Consider the following 14,779-nt stretch of genomic DNA (forward strand, 5'->3'; position numbering starts at 1 on the left):
AGCTCAAGTCCCATATTCCTCCAGGATATATATAAAACAGGAAAGACAAAAAAGGAGAGAAGGAAACCGCAGTATAGTGTAGCAGATAATTTTCCAATTTATTGAGATATAAATAAAAATCCAAAACAGAACAGAATATCTTTCTTTGATGATTTTCAACAGATAGGCAGAAATGGTGCAGAATACAAACACTATCTGGGGTCACCCAGAAAGAAATATCATTCAAAAGAATAAAGAATGGAACCATACCGTGTATGGCACCAGATTTGGTGCTTCAAGAGAGTATATACGGGAGAAGTCCGGATAACCGCCCTTCTCCCTTTAAGCCTCTGGTTTGGCCAGCCAGACACAGCTCCAGGTTTCCAATGATCAAAAGCAGATAAGTCCCAGCTGTTCTGTTTTGGATTTTTATTTTTTTATTTATATCTCAATAAATTGCTTATCTGTGATGCAGCCGAACGGGGTAGGTGGGGTGCTGGCGGCTGGACACAGCAGCAGCCGCAGTCGGCTTCCAGGCACAGTGGCTGCTGCTTTCTATGTGGGTGATGTCTGCCCTGCAGCCGTGCTGGGCAGGAGGATGCCGACTTCCCGATCACTGCTGGCCACTGTTCGGGACTCGGCAGCAGCCGCGGCTTCTGCTTCTATGGAGGTCACAGCTGCCCTTGCAGCTGCACTGGGAGGGAGGTATCGACGGGTCCCGATCACTGTGGCCAGCAGTGATCGGGACACAAAGGAGGAGGAGCCGCGAATGCAGAGGGACCGGGAGGTTCCTCTGATATAGGCGGCTGCAGGAAAATTAGCTAAATTACATTGGTGGCACACAGAGCCGTAACTAGACTTTTTGGTGCCCTGTGCCAGAAAGAGCATTGATGCCCCCCTCATTTTTCAAAGGGACATAATGCACCCAAAAAAGGGCCATAGCTTCATGGGGAAGGGCCATGGAAGTGATAGGGGAGGCCAGGAGATGCTGGGGATGAAATAAGAGGAAGCTACAAGCAAGAATGATAATAAACAGAAATTTAACAGGCCCAAACAGTGCCCCCTGACCTGTGGTGCCTTGTGCGATGGCACCGGCCGAACTACCCTAGCTATGGCCCTGGTGGCACAGGACCACCAGCACTTAAGAAGGCATGGGAGTATTCCTGACTAAAATATTATCCATTTCCCAATTCATTCCTATTTATCACATAATATGCTGATAGGACAAAAGTAAGGAGCGCAGTACACCACACACCATGTTATATCTCCACTTCTAAAAACCGGCACTTTAGTAAATATACCCCTTCATGTTCATGTAGAAATGCAATGGCACAACATGATTCATTAATGCCAAGGAATAGGATATGTCTATACGGTGGCTTTCACTATATTATGTCGACAATCATCATGTCAACGTGAGAATGTCAATATTTTCATAATATCAACACTGATGGAATATCAGCATGGTCAGAATGTTGACATGATGTGAGTCTATCAATAATGGTAACCCTAATCCTGATGCAAATGTAAACATTTTGACAATGCTGATATTTCATATGTCAACATTCTCATTTTCCAGATATCAACATTTATTATGTCGACATTTTAACCATGTCAACATTGTACCTGATGAAATTCTGTTGTTGGCATTATGAAAGTCGATTTCATGACTGCATCCCTTATATGGTCATCCTTCATATTTATATTTTGCATAAAATCCTTAATTATATATCACCACAGATACTTGGAAGTAATTGCAACTGGAGGTCTCTGTATAGAAGTTTGTACCACAGATTTTGTCTTCAAACCTTTGAGCTTCCACTGGACTCATTGGATTCAGTAATTTTCTTGCTAAATTGGATGGTCATATCTTTGGATGATTTAAAATTTCTTCTACTTTATTTCTTGATCCCTATAAACACAGAGCATCAGTCACAAAACCCTTCTTAAAATAACTTGATCCAAAGTTTTGGGAACTAATGATTTTCATGGAGAAATGTGCACTATCCATAGTTTCTTTCAAATACAGTTATGTGAGCAAATGTGCTCCTTCCATATGCATTTATTTTTATTCTGCTCGGCAATTTGTTTTTTTTTATAGATTTGTGAGAGTGGCTGTGTTCTGGATATTTGTAAACTCAGGGGCAAATGTTATGGTGCAGTGTTGTGACTATCGACCTGATTCAGATGTGGATGGTATTGCACAGCTGCAAGGAAGCAGCTGAGCAATACCATCCTGCAAATATTTAAATGCTGCTGAATGCGTCTATAGGAAGAAGACGCCTCCTGACAGCAATTGCGATCCGAGTGCAGTTTCGGCTTACTCGCAAGCTGGAGGCTTGCGAGACCAGGAAATCGCTTTCCAGCGACGCAGACCCTGGCCTCGGCACTCCCGGGAACGACACGCCCCCATTTCCTGGAACACAACCCAGGGACTTTCCTGCAATGCAACCCAACCTTCTCCGCCCCCCAACCCTGTGTAGCATGTCAATTATGCTGCAGCTTGGGGGATCTGCAAGCAAGATTGCAGGACCCGGTCTGCATACACATGCACAGACCCCAATCGATATAGTATGTAAACCATCGGGCCCAATGTCTGTGAGAATATTGGCATTATGATTAGCTGGAATATGTGCTGGCTGAAGGTGCCTGACAGTTGCGTAACTAGGGGGGGAGGGTGAGCGGGGCTCGTGCCCTGGGCGTCATCGGACCGGCAGTGCGGGGGGGCCCCCCCGCCGCCAAACGCGGTCCAGGACACGGGTGGTCAGTGTAGTGCGGACTGCACAGAGGGCCTGATTCAGGGCCGGGCTTTTTTTTTTTTGGAGCGGCCTCTAGGCCGCTCGCATAGCTGTGGGTGACCACCCACAGCTGTTGCGAGAGGCCAGGATGATGGTCGCGATTGCCAAGACCATCGGGCTTGCGACGAGACCCTTGTGGTAGGGTCTCGCCCATCGCAAGCCCCAGAGAGCTTTCGGCTCTAGCAGAGCCGGAAGCTCTCCACTGACATCACTTGTGATGTCAGTGGAGCCGCCCCCAAATGGCAGGCATTCCCACCCCCCAGGCCCGCCCACCAAAGGGGGCGAGCTGTCACTCAACATCGACAGCTCGACCCCTTTGATGCGAGACCCGGAGCAACGGAGTGCCCGTCGCTAGCCGGGTCTCACGCATGCATATGACGGAGCCGGCTCTGTCGTGCGCATGCGCTGTGGGCCACCATCGACCCGGTTGCGAGTGCTCAGCGCTCGGGTCTGAATCAGGCCCAGAGTGCAGTCCGCACTACACAGTAACAAACACAGCCGTCGGCTAGTACACTCGTACTACCTGGCGGCAGTGTGTTTGTTTTGGCAGCCAGCCAATGAGAGTCTGATAGACTCTCATTAACTGCTGCGCCCACTGCTGGAGCCAGGCTGGAGCTCACTCATAATGTCTCTCCCATAAAGCAGAGCGGGCCAGCCCGGGAGGACGGAGGAATGGACGACGGCGGCGAGCGCAGGAGCAGGGATTCAGGTAAGTGGGTTTTTTTTATGTGTTTCTCTTTGTCTGGCACTGCTGGGGGGGCTACTACTGGGAGCACTATATAAGGGGCACTGCATCGGGGGTCCACTACTGGGGGCACTGCATGGGGGTGACAACTACTGGGGGCACTGTATGGGGGGGCCCACTACTGGGGGCACTGCATAGCGGGACTACTACTGGGGGTATTATATAAGGGGGACCACTACTGGGGGCACTGCATAGGGGGGACTATTACTGGGGGCACTGCATAGGGGGGACCACTACTGGGGGCACTATAGAAGGGGCACTACTGGGGGCACTGCATAGGGGGACTGGGGGCACTGCATAGGGAGGACTACTACTGGGGGCACTATATAAGGAGCACTGCATAGGGAGCACCACTACTGGGGGCACTGAATAGGGGGGACTACTACTGGGGCACTGTATAAGAGGCACTGCATAGGGGGGACAACTACTTGGGGCACTGTATAAAGGGCACTACTGGGAGCACTGTATAAGGGCGACCACTACTGGGGTACTCTATAAGGGGCACTACTGGGAGCACTGCATAGGGGGAACCACTGCTAGGGGCACTGCATAAGGGTTACCACTACTGGGGGCACTATATAAGGGGCACTACTGGGAGCACTGCATGGGGGGACCACTACTGGGGGCACTGCATAGGGGGGACTACTACTGGGGCACTGTATAATGGGCACTGCATAGGGAGGACCACTATTGGGGGCACTGTAAAGGGGGCACTACTGGGGGCACTGCATATGGGGGACCACTACTGGGGTCACTGCATAGGGGGGACCAATACTGGGGACACTGCATAGGGGGACCACTACTAGCAGCACTGTATAATGGCCATTACTGGGGGCACTGTATAAGTGGCACTACTGGGGGGCACTGTATAAGGGTGCACTACTGGGGGCACTGTATAGGAGCACTACTACAGGGGGCACTGCTACTGGGGACATTGCATGAGGGGCAATATTACAGTGGTCATTGCAAAAGGGGCACTACTACTTGGGACATTAAGGTGCATATGGAATGGAAAGGAAGGTTCCCAGAGTGACAAGAAACGGTGGTGTCATGTTGCCAAGCCCCCATTTTCCAGTGCCACGCCCCTTGTGGAATGTGGCCATGCCTACGTTTTTGGTGCACGCAACTAACTTGCCCTGGGTGCCAAATACCCTAGTTACGCCACTGGTGCCTGATAACTCTAAGAACTTGGAATCACTAAGGTAAACAAGTAAAAAAGTAAAAGTGTACTTTATTTTATATATATATATATATATGAAAATACACAGTACATAAATAATACAGATAACAATAGCTAGAGGATTCACAGCACAAAAAGCCCACTAAACAAACCTTCCCTAAAGAGGCTATAATCACCTATTCCCTTATGCTGGCCATACACCTGCACAATTTCTGGCCGATTGTTCGATTTTCGACGAGTCTTATGAAGAATCGTGTAGAAATCGTGTATTTTTGGAGTAGGATACGATCCAATGTGCCTCCTGCAGCTTCTAAAACGGATCGTATGATCAGATGTGCAACCCATATTATCCATCGTGTCCATCGTCCATTCATGTAATTTCAATGACTTTTCCCTGATAAGCGAGTGAGGCACATGATCAATCGTACCACAGATCGTGTGCAATGAAAAACAACAAATCGTGCCGCCGGGACTGCCGAGAGCTCCGGGGAATCGTATGTGAATCTTATCTTATGCTGGGCGTGCAGGTGTATGGCCAGTATTAGAGTAGTGTCCTGATCACAGAGGATGTTCATTTGCCAGCAGGAAATAGACCAAACATAAAGGCCTCCTTGTACTTTTTTTTAGGGGCGTGGCCTAATGTAAGGAGTTGTGGCCATGCCTTCTTACAAAACAAAATGAAAAAATTGTTCCCCTCAGCCAGGAACAAATCCGAAGGTTTATATAAGTTACAGTTTCAGTCACTCTCAAACTAATGGTGCATACACACTGTCAGATTTTCCTTCAGATCTGTACAATAATGATTTTAAAAATCGTTCAATCATTTATATCTGAAGGAAAATCTGACATGTTTGTCAGATGAACGATGAACAATGCGTGTTCCCGCTTGTCAGATAACAATATCTGACATCTGATGTGTTTGCAGTCAGATTTCGATGATTCCATTAATTTAAATACAGGCAAAAATCGTTCAATCGTTCCAATCGTTGGTAAATCGTTCAAATCGTTCATCTGACATATCTGACCCTGTGTATGCACCATAAGTCATGCTTGCCTACTAACCCGGGACTGTCGGGAGCCTCCCGAAAATCGGGTGCCACTCCCGCCACCCCATAAGAGTAGGCACCCCGCATCCGCACGTGAAAGTGGGCAGTTTGGGGGGCGATGACGTGATTCGTAGCCCTGTCCCCTGCTTGTAATGCCGGTAATATTGGGTCGCGATGACGTGGACCCGTCCACTTCAAATGCCCCAACCCTCCCTGCTGCACCGACCTGGCAGCCCCCTCCCAGAGGAGGCTGCCAGAAAGTCGGTTAGCATGAACTAAGTGAATGCAGCAGATGGCCTCATCTATTGCTACTCAGAGCCACTTTGGACCAGAACAGCAGAAGACACATCTAGAGCTATGCTGGATCTCAACAGGAATTCTTAGGGGCATTTTTGTATCAAGCCCTTTTACTTAAACCATGACTTTAAGTATTAGGGTTGTAGGCTAATTAGTGCATCAGACTGAAGTTCCCATTATTCTCATTGTGGACTGCAGTCGGATCCTATTTACCAAACTGCATAGTGCAGTGTCAAAAAGTGTGGTGGAATCCTTTAAATATGTGAAAGACTCCTCAGTTGTGCCATGATGTAATTAGCAGTGACAGCTCTGTGTCCTGGGTTGGGTATAAAATCCCAGATGTCGGAATGCCGCTGGTCAGAATACCGACAGCGGCATCCCGACAGCCAGAATCCCGACACCCATTTTAGGAAGTAATGTTAAGTATTTTTCTAACCCCTATCCTAACCCTCCTTCCCCGGTGCCTAACCCTAACCTCCCCCCCTAGTGCCTAAATCTAACCTCCCCCTCCCTGCACCATAAACCTAACACTCGGTGCCTAAACCTAACCTCCCCCCCAAGTGCCTAAACCTAACCTCGCCCTACCCGCACCCTAATCCTAACACTCCATACCCGGTGCCTTACCCTAACCCTCCCCCTAATGCCTAACCCTAACCCTGCTACCTAACCCTAACCTTCCCCTAACACCTCAAAACTTACCTTTGGGATGCTGACGGTCGGGATACTAGTGCTGAGATCCCGACCTGTTGGGATTTCGCCACCGGTATTCAGACTGTGGGCATCCCACATGCCGGGATGCCGACTACATCCAGTTTTTCATAACCACTGTCCCTGCTATAATTGTTTAATACACAGTAGGGAAAAACTTAATAGTATGCAAAAATAGATGCCTTGAAACAGACTGGAAAAAATTGCTACACTTTTGTGATTCTAAATAGACACCTAAAGCAAATTTACAAGAGATAAGTGGTACCATCAACAAACAGGACAATCACTCCCTTACTGTACAACTCCAAGTGAAAACAGTTATAACATATACTGTATAGTGCTAGCAAAGGACAAAAAACATAGCAGGCACAATGCCTTAGGGGTAGATTCAATTAGCCCTCAGCTGCCATATTTCCACGCATTATGGTAGCAATATTATTTTCACAGCTCCACAGGGTGCGAGCAGAATCTGCCTTCTGCAGTTAACATGTGAAAGCCGCTCGAACCAATTCTGGCAGCTTCTGGGCTAATTGAACCAGCCCCTTATAGTAGAAAGAGCCTCAGCATCAAAGTAAGGGACCCACAGTATAGTCAAAAGTAGTAAGGAACTGGATAATCATGAAAAACAAAACACTACTTAGGACTCAAGAGATCTACGCAACCACAATATTTATGCAGATTGAGCGATTGTTTGCCATTGCGCATGTGTGAATGCCACACTGCACACGCGCATTGTATTGCGATCACACTCACATAGAGGTTTCATTTGTAGGGCAAAATTTACTAAGCAGTGGGTACTAAACCCCGGCGTTTTGACGGCGGGTTCTAAACCCTGGGGGTTTGGTGGCGGTTTTGCAGTGGTTTCTAAAGGACAGCTCTGTTATATTCTATTCTAAAATGTGTTTTGATGCGGATAGCAAAACCGCCACCAAACCGCCGGGGTTTAGAACCCGCCGCTTAATAAATTTTGCCCGTAAAGTGAGTGACAGGTAGTCAGCATTGGTAGAAGGTAATGGAGGGTGGCTAGGCAAATGCAGGCGTGTCGGGACAGCTAAACTCTGTTTCATTGGTGTCCATAAATTAGCCATTGCAATATCCTTCACAGCATGAGAGCTCTCTCCGTGTCAGGAGAGCCACAATGTTCGAGGCAGGTCAGACTTGACTTACAAGCTAGGTTGCTGCCTGATCTGCATCGATGTTAACAACGTTTACTCTGTTGTACCTTGTCGGACGGATATGAGAAGGCAGCAGTTGGTGCTGCTCGGCTATGCTTTGGAAGGCATTAGCTTATTTTATAAACTACAAATCGTAAGAGATTGCAGTTGCAATTGCATTAGCGTAAAACTCTGAATCAGGTCCTAAGGGTCCAAATTTGTAAATAAAACAGTCTTGTTCATAAAGAATTGAACTGATAGGATAGCTTTTAAAGTAGCAGGATTTAAAATAACCAAGTTAATTATTCAAGAAAAAGAATAACATATTTGCAATATTTACCATTTAGGGTAATTTATTTGGTCATTTTAGTAAATTAACTGATATTGTAGAGAATTGTACTTACGTGATTAATGTTAAAATATTAACTTTCTTCTCTTGTTTGCGAATAATAGAGATCTACCATATGAAAATGTCCAAATTATTTGGGGATCTCCTGTTAATCAGGTTCTCGCTTCTGGGTCAGGGTTAGCGGCATTCCTTCTCTATAGTAAAGACAGGTTGGAATGCATGCCAACATCTGACAAAAAAAAAAAAAGTTATTTAACTTTATTATGGAGGTACATTAGCTGCTCAAACTTTTTTAGCTGAGAGGTTAAAAAAATGGTTCTGGAGCCACAAATGAGTCTTCTTCCATCTGACAAACGGACCCGAAAAAATAAACAAGTTTTTCAACTATCCTTTAGTCAAATTATTAGTCCTCTACACAGAAACCTCAGATTACTGCTCTGTGGATCCTGTTTCTTCCACTTAGAGGTCGTATACACTAGCACTGAAAAATAACAGTAGCTAAAAATATAAACTTTGTTCATTAATGCATGTCAAAGCTTATGTGCAGTATAGTGTGCTCTAGCCATCCACTGTATTTTACAGAGCATTAGCAGGTCTGAAAACTGCATGCCACATGAAAATTGATGGGAAGCAAAGTAAGTGGATTGCTTGTCAGAAACCCTGGTGGTAAACACATTTTTTTTACATTGCTAATTTTTTTGGTCTATCAACCTCAAAAGCTTGGCTGTGTTGAGGTGACAATTTTGAGTGGAGTCAAAGTCAGTAGAAACGTACCAATTTCAGCTTCAAAATAAGTTGAAAAAAAAAAACAAGCACAGCAGTGTTCATTCTCTGCTCAGAACAGGAAAAAAAACCTAGCTGCATAGTGAAGTTGAAGTACTGTAGGGCCGGATTATCCAGGGCGTTAGAGAAGGACACTTAGGGCCTGATGGACCCCAGGGGGCCCTCCTTTCAACCACCTGGGGTATGTCAGTACATGTCCTAACCCTAGCATCTGATTCTGCCATACAGGGTGGACTTACGGCTGTCCCGTGGGTGGCAATGGGTGAGAGAATCATTATCATATGTGTCTCGAGGCTCTGCCCACACCACGCTCTCTGGCCGTGATTCATAGCCAGACGCTCTGACAGAGCGCTCGCTCTGAATCAGGGCCGTCCCTCTGAATTTAAAAGCAGCCTCCTGGCCGCTCGCATTGCTGTGGGTGACCACCCACAGCTATAGCGAGCGGCCAAAATGATGGTCGCGATGGTCTTCGGGCTTGCGACGAGACCCTTGCGGTAGGGTCTCGTTGCTGCAAGCCCTGGAGTGCATTTGGCTCTATCAGAGCCAAAAGCACTCCCACTGACATCACTTGTTCCCATGGGAACGCCACCGTCTGGGCAGCCACGCCCCCGGCACGCCCACCAAAGGGGGCGTACTGTCACTCACCATCGACAGCACGCCACCTTTGGTGCGAGACCCATAACGACGGCTTGGCCGTCGTTATTCGGGTCTCGCGCATGCGCACGACAAAGCCGCCTCCGTCGTGCACATGCGCACTTGGCCAACATCGACCCGCTTGCAAGCGCTCAGCGCTCGCGAGCGGGTCTGAATTAGGCCCTCTGTCTGTAGACACTGATCTTTCAATGTGCTTCAGTGGCTCAGCAGGTGATCCCCTGTGGCGGGGTGAGATCTGCGACAGTGAAGAGGGGACAGATCTTTGTGATGGGGGGCGCAGTGTGTGTTTGTGAATCTGTGAGGGGAGCACTGTGTGCATGTGGGGGTTTGAGGGGGGCCGGTGCCTTGCACCGTGGCCTGCTGTGGTGCAGGAGCCCATAGCCGCCTGCACCAGACAGCGCTGCCGCCTCTGCCCGCCAACCCGGTACCCCATTAAGTAATTGGATGGAGCCGAAGTGGGCCCGCTCCGGCTCCACCAACATGACACAATGACACCTGCCGTGGCCCTGCCATTGTTTGACAGGGCGCATGTGACGTTATGACATCGCACACGCATGTGACATCACAACGTCACGCGTGTTGCTGGAGAGCCTGGGTGAGCTGCCGATCAAGAGGAGCAGCGCCGGAAAAGCGGACTGACGAGACGAAGCCGGAAGGATTGTAAACAAGGTAAGTCAGTATAATTGGTAAAAAAAAAAGCTGGGCAGCTGGAGTGGGGTGCACTTACCATGCTATGGGCATTAGATTGCAGGGCTGACCCTCACAGAGACACTGTGCCAAGGGCAGGTACTTACTTTTAGGTGCAGCTTCATACAGTACTCCTGCTGCTAATGCTGGGAATAATCATTACAATGGGGGTCATTCAGACCCACTCGCAAGCGGCAGTACGCTCGCAAGTGGGTCGATGGTCCCCACTGCGCATGCGCACGACGGAGGGAGCTCCGTCGTGCGTATGCGCGAGACCCGGCGAGCGAAGGACTTTCCATCGCTCCGGGTCTCGCACCAAAGGGGGCGTGCTGTCGATGTTGATTGACAGACGGAGGCGTTCCCATGGGAACGCCTACCGTCTCAAGCCGGCCCCACTGACATCACTAGTGATGTCAGTGGGAGTGATTTTGGCTCTGATAGAGCCAAAATCACTCCTGGCCTTGCGGCTGGGAAACCCAACCGCAGGGTTTCCCTCACAAGTCCGATGGTCGCGATGCATCTTTTTGCACGCTCGTATATGCTGTGGGTGGTGACCCACAGCTATACGAGCGTCCAGGAGGACGCTCCATATTAATGGAGGAGGGCCCTGATTCAGAGTGAGTGCTCTGGTCAGAGCGTCCGGCTCTGAATCAGGGCCTATGTAAGGAAGGACTAGGGTGAGGCACATTTGCCTCCGTTATTAGTGCCTTATGCCTCCGATGCGTGACCTCTAAGTTTTAGGTCTAGTTGCAAAATACTTGCTGGGAAATTTATCTGCACTAATTACTATTCAATGGAAACATCAACATTCTGGCAGAACAGATACCGGGGGCCTAGCAGTTCCCACTGGTCGCCATCCTGTGCAGCCATGTGGGCATTTTATAGGCATCATACTTTATACCAGGCTTATCATTTGCTCTGTGTACTGGACCACTTTTATGAGTGGAAAATATGACTAGGGAGCTCATAGTATGTGCTCGTTACTCGAATGAGGTAACCATTGCTAACCACTGCACATATAATACCCTCCACAGTGCATGGGGGAGATATAACTCAGAGAGAGTACAGCTCCTGGGGCTCAATCTACTTTTACTGTAAGCAGGGGGTACATCTATGATGTGCAGAATGTGGGCAAGCAATGCACTTGTCACCTGCACACAGCGGAAACAGACAGATTGTGGCCGATTCATGAGCATTCTGCCTTTCAATCTACAAGGTATTATTGACCGAAGAAATGAGGCACAGGTGCCTCGTGAGCAATGTAGACCCCTTTTACATGTGGCTAGTGAGCAATCCTGTCCCGTTCACAGGTAGCTAGTGAGCAATCCTGCCCTGTTCACAGGTAGCTAGTGAGCATTCCTACATTATTCCCAGCTGGAGAGCCTGGGTGAGCTGTGGATCAAGAGGAGCAGCGCAGGGGAAGAAGCGGACTGACGAGACGAAGCCAGAAGGATTGTAAACAAGGTAAGTCAGTATAATTGGTAAAAAAAAAAAAGCTGGGCAGCCGGAGCGGATTGCGGATGGACCAAGTGTGGAAAAAAAGGCTGGGCAGTGGGGGGTTGGTGAGGTGAGGAGGTGATGAAAAAAGAGGCTGGGAAGCGGGGGGTTGGTGAAAAAAAAAAAAAAAAAGTCTGGGCAAAAGGACAGGGCCAGGCACTGGATTTAATGGCTGGTGGGGAGGTGAGGTGCAGGGTGCCAGGAATGGGGGGGGGGGCCAAAGCATATTCTTGCACCTGGGCCCACCACTCTCTAGTTCCGCCACTGGAGGGGGGGTATGGGGGGCAGGGTCTGTGTAGGGGGATCTTAGTGAGGGGGAACCTGAGTGAATGGAGAGAACCGTCAGCTGTGTAAGGGAGATCTGTGTGGGGGGAGGGAGGTTTGTGAGGAAGATATACACTATGGGAAAATCTGGCGCTGCAGATGCATGATTATTTATATTCACTTGGGCACATTCAGAGCAAATCCAATTTTCCCTAAAATAGTTATTTTAAGGAAAATTTGTCAGGCATTGCTACTGAATCTATTGGACACTCCCCCCACCCCCCAGTTTATTTAGTCCAATAACTACATTACCTTCTGAAAGCTTTGCCCTCCTCCTCCACTCCCCTCCTGAGGGTCTTCCTCAGCGTTGTAGGTAGAAGGGTAACTTATATTCATCTTATTATATATACAGACTGATTTTCTATTTTTTCTTCCCTCTCCCATGGGTTTTGGTTGCAAAAAAATTGGCACCAATTTTTGAAAAAAAATTTAATACAGCGATAATTGGGAGCATGCTTTGCCGCAGTATTTTTAAAATGGTTGAGGCGCCCACGTTGATTTTTTGTGGCCAAAATGACACGGGTAATCGAATATGCCCCTATGTATTTATTTATTTATACACATTAATATGGGGCCCCACGGCAGTATTTTGCCTAGGAACCCGAGAGGTCTTAATCTGGCTCCGAGTTGTCCAGTCTGATCTGTGTGAACATAAATAAATAACACATAGGGTGGGATGTATCAAAGTGAAAAATGCCGTAAATACTCATTTTAGTACCGCATCACATATGGGTCACCATATGTATTAATAAGGTCCGCAGCAGATATGCTGCAGAGCAGCCTACGTAAATTTGTATGTCTATATCAAAAAGAGCTGTCCCAGCAATAAGGTAATCCTACACACACGCAATCAAAAATAACGGTATGCATTCGAATAGAGGAGGACATGACTGCAATTTCCTTGGGATTAATTATACATATCCCACAGATTATGATACTAAAAATGTTGGTTATGGTACAATAAAGGAGAATACATGACAGTGAATCATGTATTGCCTTTATGTAATTACAGTACTGTCATATTAATTACTGTAACTGTACAGTAGGGTATAAGTAATCAATTATTAGTGGTTCCTTAATTTGAGACTTTCCTCTAACTGGGCCCGGATACACATCATTCACTTCACGTTAGATGGATTGATGTAGCTGAAGACAGCATGGTTGAATGTGGGATGGACGGGTGTATCGCATGGTCATACACCAGATATTGCAGTCGAGTCGGATTGGATGCATGTTGCTCTGATGTATACCCGGTCTAAGGTCGAAAAACCTCCATAAACTCTGACGATATTAAAATGAACCTCTATATACCCCTGCCTGTACCTTCTAAAATCCTTCCTATAAACCTCTACGGATGATGCCAATTTGCGTACGCAGTCATACAATAAATAGAGACTCCAGCCTCAGAACATGTGGTTCCGAAGCACAAAGTATTATTCAAGTAAAAGTACAGTCAGTTACACGCTATGATCTGTGTACAATTTAGCGCAAAGGAATTATACAGACCCAAGTACAGTATACATACACAGCGCCTCTGGACCAGATCCCGGCATTCAGAAAGAAAACCTCCGTCTATCAGCATTCAGCAAGAAGACTAAAGACCCAGTGTTTGAGCACACATGTTTATACCCCCCCAGAATAGACAGGACAATAGAGAAGTTTCTTGCTTATGCCATTGGTTCTCAGGGGAGAAGCATATGTTACAGTGCATTTAACAGGCTGGTTCAAATAGACTCACCCAGCCTCTAACAACTGAGGGTCTTTTCCCTCCCGCCTCCCCATGCTGCATCCTAACAGTTGTTCATAAAATATACATTTTGTTGCTTGTAGTTTCTGCGGTCCATAAGTTGAGAATGCATGATGCGATTTCCACACCGATAGTACCGGAATTCTGCTGAAAGAGTATGCATCAGTAGGAACCCAAACACGGCTGTCTTAACATGTATAAAACCTTAGTTATCAAATATCTTTATTTCTCAGCATTTAAACTAACTGAACCAACTTAAATCATATACTTTAAAGCTTATTAAACCTTATGTGTGAATATGTAATGTGTGAGTATTTCTGGGTTTTATATAAAGACTTATTAATGTGTGTATGAGGAAGGGTGCACTTAACTCTCACTAAGTGAACATCTTAGCAGTGTGACATGCTGAGCCAGCTAGTTCCACATGCCCACTCTGCCAGCAGTCCCCCCCACCTGTCCCAGGCTTCAAAAGAAAAACTCTTTATTTTCCCAGTCTCTTGTGTGAAATGCAAGTAGCCCAGCTACAAGAGACAGACCTAAGATGACACTCTAGTCTTTGAAATCATGTAATTGCAGGAAGCCTGCTAATGTAAGGTGTGTATTCTAGCCGGACCACCTGGAGTGGGAGCAGACGAAATTCCAGGAAGCTTATCTACACAAGCTAGTTGTCACTTGGCCATTTGCTTTATTCAGCTAATGCAATCAATTTTGGCATACTGTAAAGCCATTTCTGAAATTTATCCTTTATAATACGTAAAGTCATGAAATAGGCTTCTGGTGAATCGCCGTAACTTATGGCGATGGTCACAGATGCATTCGCATGATGCTAAT

The sequence above is a fragment of the Taudactylus pleione genome, unplaced genomic scaffold, assembly GCF_031769625.1.
Source record: "Taudactylus pleione unplaced genomic scaffold, aTauple2 ptg000026l, whole genome shotgun sequence".
Classification (NCBI taxonomy): Eukaryota; Metazoa; Chordata; class Amphibia; order Anura; family Myobatrachidae; genus Taudactylus; species Taudactylus pleione.